This window comes from Scleropages formosus, chromosome 9 (genome assembly GCF_900964775.1).
Source record: "Scleropages formosus chromosome 9, fSclFor1.1, whole genome shotgun sequence".
Taxonomy (NCBI): Eukaryota; Metazoa; Chordata; class Actinopteri; order Osteoglossiformes; family Osteoglossidae; genus Scleropages; species Scleropages formosus.
The window spans coordinates 6,071,647-6,077,998 of record NC_041814.1 but is presented as its reverse complement, the minus strand read 5'-3'; the positions used below and the strand labels follow the sequence as shown (position 1 = coordinate 6,077,998).

The window sequence follows — 6,352 nt, the reverse complement described above, 5'->3', positions numbered from 1 at the left end:
CAATCCAATGCTCAAAAATGGTAAAAAGATTTCAGTTGTTAACTGAATAGACTCAGCTGTTATTTGGTACCACAAAAAGTAATATCTGTTCAACATTCTGTGCGGCACGGTGGTGCAGCCACCTCACAGAGCCTGGGCTGTTTAGACATAGGTTTGAATCTGGCACAGTCTGTGTGGAGTTCGCATGGTCTCCCTGTGTGTGTAGCTTTCCAGCCACAGTCCAAAGACACGCAGTTGAGGTTAACTGGAAACATTACATTGGCTGTAGTGAGTGTCTGTGTGTGTGGCTAGCCCGCAAAGGACTGGTATCCCATTCAGGGCAGATCCCCCAAGCCTTGTGCCCAGTGATTCCGTTTGACCAGGGCTCACTGCGTGGCAGGTCTGAGGTTCGAGTCCTGCTTGGAGTGCCCTGTAGCGGACTGGCATCCCATGCAAGGTGTGTCCCCTCCCTCTTCAGCCTGCGTCCTGTGTTGCCGGGTTAGGCTCCAGTTCACCGCAACCCCACTTGGGACAAGGGGTTACACATTGTGTGTGTGATTTGTTCAGGTTTTGGCTACATTTAAGTTTCACACATAGAAAGGCTGATGTCTGCCCTTCAGCAGATTTCAGCCTCTGCGTTTTAATTACTTTCTTACCCCTCAAGTACCATACTACCCAATTAAGTTCTTAATTGTATCCAGTAAGAGCTGTGATTGGGTTGTGAGCAGCATGCTTGTGTAGCCCAAAATTAACATTTAAAAACACTTAAAAAAAGAAAGATCACCTTCATTTAAGGAATGACACTGCACAGCTCACTGAATTTGCAGACTGGTGTGCATTTGTCAATGTGAGGCATAAGGAAAATATCCGCAGATTAAAATAAGGCAAATTTAATTCAAGCCAGTGGTGCAGGCTGACGACTCTGTTTTGCCATTTTATTTAAACTCATTTAATTTATTAATTTAGTTCTTATAAGTTAAGCAATCTGAAAATGACCAAAATCAAAGAGATTTGGAAATGCAAGTGCGGTCGCACATCATTCATTCATTCATTCATTCATTCACTTACTGATTGATTCGCTACTTTGTGTACTTTACACTATATATCACACAACAGCAGTAACAGCCACTCGCCGCCAGGTTACAAGGGCTCACGTCTCAGAGAACGTCGTCAAATACTCCGCAACAGACATAAACCGGATATGTAAAAACAAGGGAGAATCTGCCAAGTAGCTCAAGCGTGAAATCCGATAAGGAACTCATCAAGTCATAGGGAGGTTAGTTATAAGTAGCCTTCACTAATCTTCAATAAAGTGGTGGAAGTCGATATTCTTGGAGGTGCTGTGGAAGTTCGCGGCTATTTTTATTTACTGGAACTTGTTTTACCGTATGCGTGTGGGTGTGAAGAGGTGATGATGTTGTCAGACGGTCCCTGACCATCGGAGTAGGCTGGCCCCTCTGATTCAGAGGTTAGGAATTTGCATCTGATCGCTGTTTGTCAACCAATGATATGACGCCAGAATCGTGAGCACGCCTTAGATTAGGCAACCATACAATGTTGCATCTAAATCAAGCCATACTTTGAAATCGAATTAGATGTATGCAATCGAATAGAAATAATAGAATCGGAAACCAATTACATTCTAAGTATATAAGCGAAATGTACCATTAATAAATGTACTCACGTTGACGTACAAATCAGGAATGTTTCTTCCGGTTCCCAAGAGTACAAAAACAAAACGGAAGCTGAGCTGGTAAGTTTTTTTTTTTTTTTTTTTTTTTTTTTTTGCGCCCAGTGCCTTGGTCTCTGGCCCTGTGCATTCGGCTGTGTCGATCAAAAAGCTGGTCACTGACTTCACCAAGTCTTTCCGCATGTCCTCTCTGAGTGAATAAACACACGTTTTCAAACTGGAAAGTTCTCACTTTCTGTTACACAAAAATAAGTAGAGTAAGCAAGTTATCTGAATTGCCGTGTTTGTTACGATAATAGTTATGGTTTGCCAGTCCCAGTTTTCGTTTTGAAATGTTAATTCTGTGAATATCGCAAACTTTCGCTAGCCTAGTTCTTTGATCGGTTTTCTACTTAAATTTTATGCCGACACGACAGTTTTGCCATTTCGGAGTTTTTTTGTTTGAAATATGTAGTAACGTGTATTCGTGCACACAATGTATTGAATCATGTGTATTTAATCTAATTACATGCTGGAAAATGTATGTTAAAATCATGCTGTTTTCGTTTTTCCTTCTTGTAAACGTGAAATGATGTGAGGACAGGTCTGATTATATTTACTAGGGTACGCGCTCCTTCAGCTGTGCTGTTATGAGTGGCTTCAGGTTAACTCTGTTTGATTCTTACAAGCCAAGATTGGTTATTTAATCTGGGAATTTAACAAACCCTCCGGTTTTATTTCATTCATGAAAAAAATGGGTGTCAGTTGTTGCCTAGTAAAGAACCTCACGCGACCTATAGCCAAAATCCGGCCTGACTCCCTAAAATGGTGCGGAACCGCGAGGCCATTCATTTTTCAAAAATATTGTCCGTGGAAACTGTAGACCTGTTTATGCGTGAGACCAAGTAGTTCCTTTATATCTGGTGCCACGAACTGCGTGGACAACGCGTTCTGCTCCTCCTGCGCTCTTCTTACTTTCTACCATGTCCCTGCAGCGCTGAACCCCTGAACTCGAGTTCCACAATGTCACACTGCTGTCATCCGTACAGAAGTTTAACTGTAGAGAGTTGAATTTCAAGCCAGCTATGGTGTGCTTGGTGATTGTAGGGTTACTTTACTAATTGGTAATTAATTAAAGGAGCAAATTGGGTTGGTGGCACAAACGACGTATGAAAAATGCGTTGATCGCCCATGTGATGGAAGTGCCGCCTTACATACCGATGGCGTGTTTGATACCCAGTTCATCGAGGCAATGACAGAAAAGTAGGAATATTCACTCCGTGTTTGGGATTTCGCCTCAACAAACCATACCAGAAGCCGAGATAACGAGAAAAGGTGGATGTTTTTTTTTTTTTTTTTTTTTTTTTTTATTATTAAGAGTCGGGACGGTGTGTGGGAAGGACTCCTCGTTTCTCTGGAAAGGTTTGAATATGGCGGCGGGGGAAGGGAAGGAAAGGAAGGGCAGGGCAGGGGCAGCAGGGGTGACTGTGCCGAGCAGTACATCAGCTGTCCCCTGGCTCTGGCGACGTGGACGAGCAGAAAGACACATTGCTCCCCATTGATCCTTTTCGCGGAGATCAGCTTATCCTCATCTCCACGCGTCATAACAGGACGGAAAAAAAGGCTGTTGACGAAGATATCTCGGGTTCCTTCTCTGGACGTAGACTCTAGAGACCAGAAAATTGTTCCAGAGAGCCATTTCAAGTGGCATTTGAGCAGTTACCTTATATTTTACTTTTTTCCTTCCCCCTAATAGAAAGACGCAGTATTCGCGCTCCAGAGCGGGCTTGTTTGTAAGATTTTTTTTTTTTTTTGAAAATTACGTGAGTAACAACAATACGGAACATTGCAGTTCTCATTCACAGTTCAGCGAGTTCGTTTCTGTAATTCGTGTCACTTGGCTTAATCCACAAATAAAGGTCCAGGATATGGAAAGGCAGCGGGGTTTGTGAAGCATTATAACTTTCATTTAAATTACAGCAAAAAATGAATAATTTGCTTTTATTTATGTTTACAACAGTGCTGTCGGTAGCACACAGTATTTGCATTTCAAACTAGGAGTATGTCTTCAGTTTTTACGTCGATGAACCTGCTGACCTACAAAAAAGAGCAGAATCCAGTCCAGGCAAACTTGCCTGTCAGGTTTATGAGAAGTACATTCTAATACTAAATATTTCCAGGGACCTCTGGAGTCGCATTTAACAGCATTGTTGATACTACTGTTTACCTATGACACACAAACTTAAACAAACTCTCAAAGGTCATATTTACTCTACTTTTCCAAATGTATATTAAATGGAGTGGAATTTCTGTTTAGTTATGTGAAATCTAGCAAGAGATTTCCTTGATGTAGCTGTCAAACAAAGGGACATGTGACTGTTCTAGAAAAATGGCATTCTCATCTGTTGTACAGAGTACAACCTGTTTTTAAAAAGTTTGAGTGATGCAGTAAATCCTTTGTGGGAGGAGTACTATACATGGTATTGTTGCATTCAGAGGCAGTAATTTAGTCACTAACATAAAGGGGAAGACAACAGATGGGGAAAATCCATTTGTTAATGAAGTCCTTTAATATTTACCTTGGAGTGCATCTTCTGCAAGGCAGCATTCAATTGAGTTCAACTATGATTTCACCTCTTCTTGCTCTTGGCTCATAAAATTCATTTTAATCATTAGCCTTAATTTATGAGGTATCAGCTGCATTCAGTTTGAACACTGGCTTACAGCGATATTTGTTCAAATCAGATCTGTTGAGGCAATTTGAGGAAAAGGAGATTTTCTCTGTGGTTGGAATGCTGTGGATTAGAAACGTATGGTATGTGATCAAGTTCCCCTCTTAAGCACCCAGTGTCTTCACGTGAAGTTGGTATAATGAATAACATGCCTTGTTAAAAGTTGAGAAGGGACTTCTCTACTTCCAGCTTGTGCTGGGTGAGACTTTATTTTTATAAAGTTCCTTCAAAGTCATCAGCATTAAGACTGAACGCTATATACGCAGTGCCCTCTTTGCTTTTTTTTTTTTTTTTTTTTTCTTTTTTTTCCCACCATGAAAAAGCACTTTAGTAAACTTAGAAATGACTGAATTTCCTTTTGCTGATGGATGGCAAATAATTATCATTTGTGCTGAAAAAGCCTAGTGATAGAAATAGGCTGTAGATGAATTCCTACATACGCTGGCAACAATCATCAGCAAATATTTTAGATGGGTATAATTTCCTGTTAAAGTTTCTTCACTTTGTTCATTTCTTTTAGCTGCTGCAGTTGAATTCAGCAGCTTTTTTATTTGGAGACACTTGAGTTGTCAGCCAGAAGGTTTTAATGATATGAAATATTTGTTCCTCTTTTTTCAAACAAGACTGTTTCAGTTTTGGTTTGAAATAGACTACAAAGTGGGGAAAAACAAAGACTGATAACTATGGCTTAGGTGACATTATTTCATAAGCAGTAAAACCCAAACACTAGTTTTCCTCAACTTTGTTAATTTTTTCAGTCAGATGCATTTGATAATTGTTTCAGTATTTTTATTCAACAATGTTGTATATAAATTTTGTACAAGTTCTTGCACCCCACCCAAAAAAAAAAAAAAAAGCCTTCAGGTATAAATAGCAGAAAGTCAGTTTGGGTCAAATGTTTTCTCAACTACCAGTTTAATGTATTTACCAACTGACATTCTTGGAACTAATAACAGATGTGAAATGAGAATACTGATCAGCTGGCAGTTTGAAATGAAGGCAGTCTTCCCCATTACGAGTGCCACTGTGATGGAATTCTACAGCAGTGCATGCAGACGAGATATTATTTCCTGTCATTTTACTACAATTTTTTTTTTTTTTTTTGAGTATCAGAAACTGTGCACAAAGATTTGACAGCCTTATTTATGAAGTGTTAAGTAATTGGTAGTGTTTTAGGGAGTATCTTGTTTGACTAATATCCTAAAGCTGTTATTGTGTCTTAGTTTTTTTTATTTTTCAGTATCTTATAAAAACACCTTTATTTTTTTGGGGGATTGTTAAGTTTTGTGCCTACCTTACTAAACATCTTGTTTATGTAAGTGCCTTTCAAATACATGTGTACTAGAACAAGGTCTTTTTTTAAAAAAAATATTTTGCACCAAAAGAGGTGAACCGGTACAATCTAAAAACAGCCATAGTTTTTAATCTTCATTCTTATTTTGGGATTATTAGCACCAGAAATTCGAGGATTCCATTCATATTATATTGTAATTTGAACATGCTTTTTTTTTTTTTTTTTTTGACCAATATGTTTTTGTCTAAAATTACTTTTTGAGACTAGCTTTACTTGAAGACTGTAGATCATATGGGAATTAAAGATAATGGAACAGATGAAGTTAGTGTTTGATTACTAATTGTACTTTGTCCTGATAATTCAACATGATTGTTTTATTTGTAGGGGGTGCGGTGGCGCAGTGGGTTGGACCGCAGTCCTACTCTCCGGTGGGTCTGGGGTTCGAGTCCCGCTTGGGGTGCCTTGTGACGGACTGGCGTCCCGTCCTGGGTGCATCCCCTTCCCCCTCCGGCCTTACGCCCTGTGTTGCCGGGTAGGCTCCGGTTCCCCGTGACCCCGTAAGGGACGAGCGGTTCCGAAAGTGTGTGTGTGTGTGTGTGTGTGTGTGTGTGTGTTTTATTTGTGAAGACATTTAAAATTCTTTCTAGATTAACAAATTTTTTTTGAAACTTTCATCTA

At 39.7% G+C, this 6,352-nt stretch overlaps 1 protein-coding gene across 4 annotated transcripts in view; it reads left to right on the top strand.

The window, feature by feature from the left end:
• The first annotated feature begins 1,563 nt into the window (after positions 1-1,563).
• Positions 1,564-6,352, top strand: part of arid3a (AT-rich interactive domain 3A) — a 28,282-nt gene continuing 23,493 nt past the window's right edge. For 3 of the 4 annotated variants that reach the window (XM_029254565.1, XM_029254564.1, XM_029254563.1), the window contains exon 1: positions 1,564-1,732. The gene's annotated coding sequence lies outside the window, so the exon portion shown is untranslated. Of the gene's footprint in view, positions 1,733-2,904; positions 2,984-6,352 lie in introns of those variants that run through there. The other variant, XM_029254566.1, reaches the window with a different exon arrangement.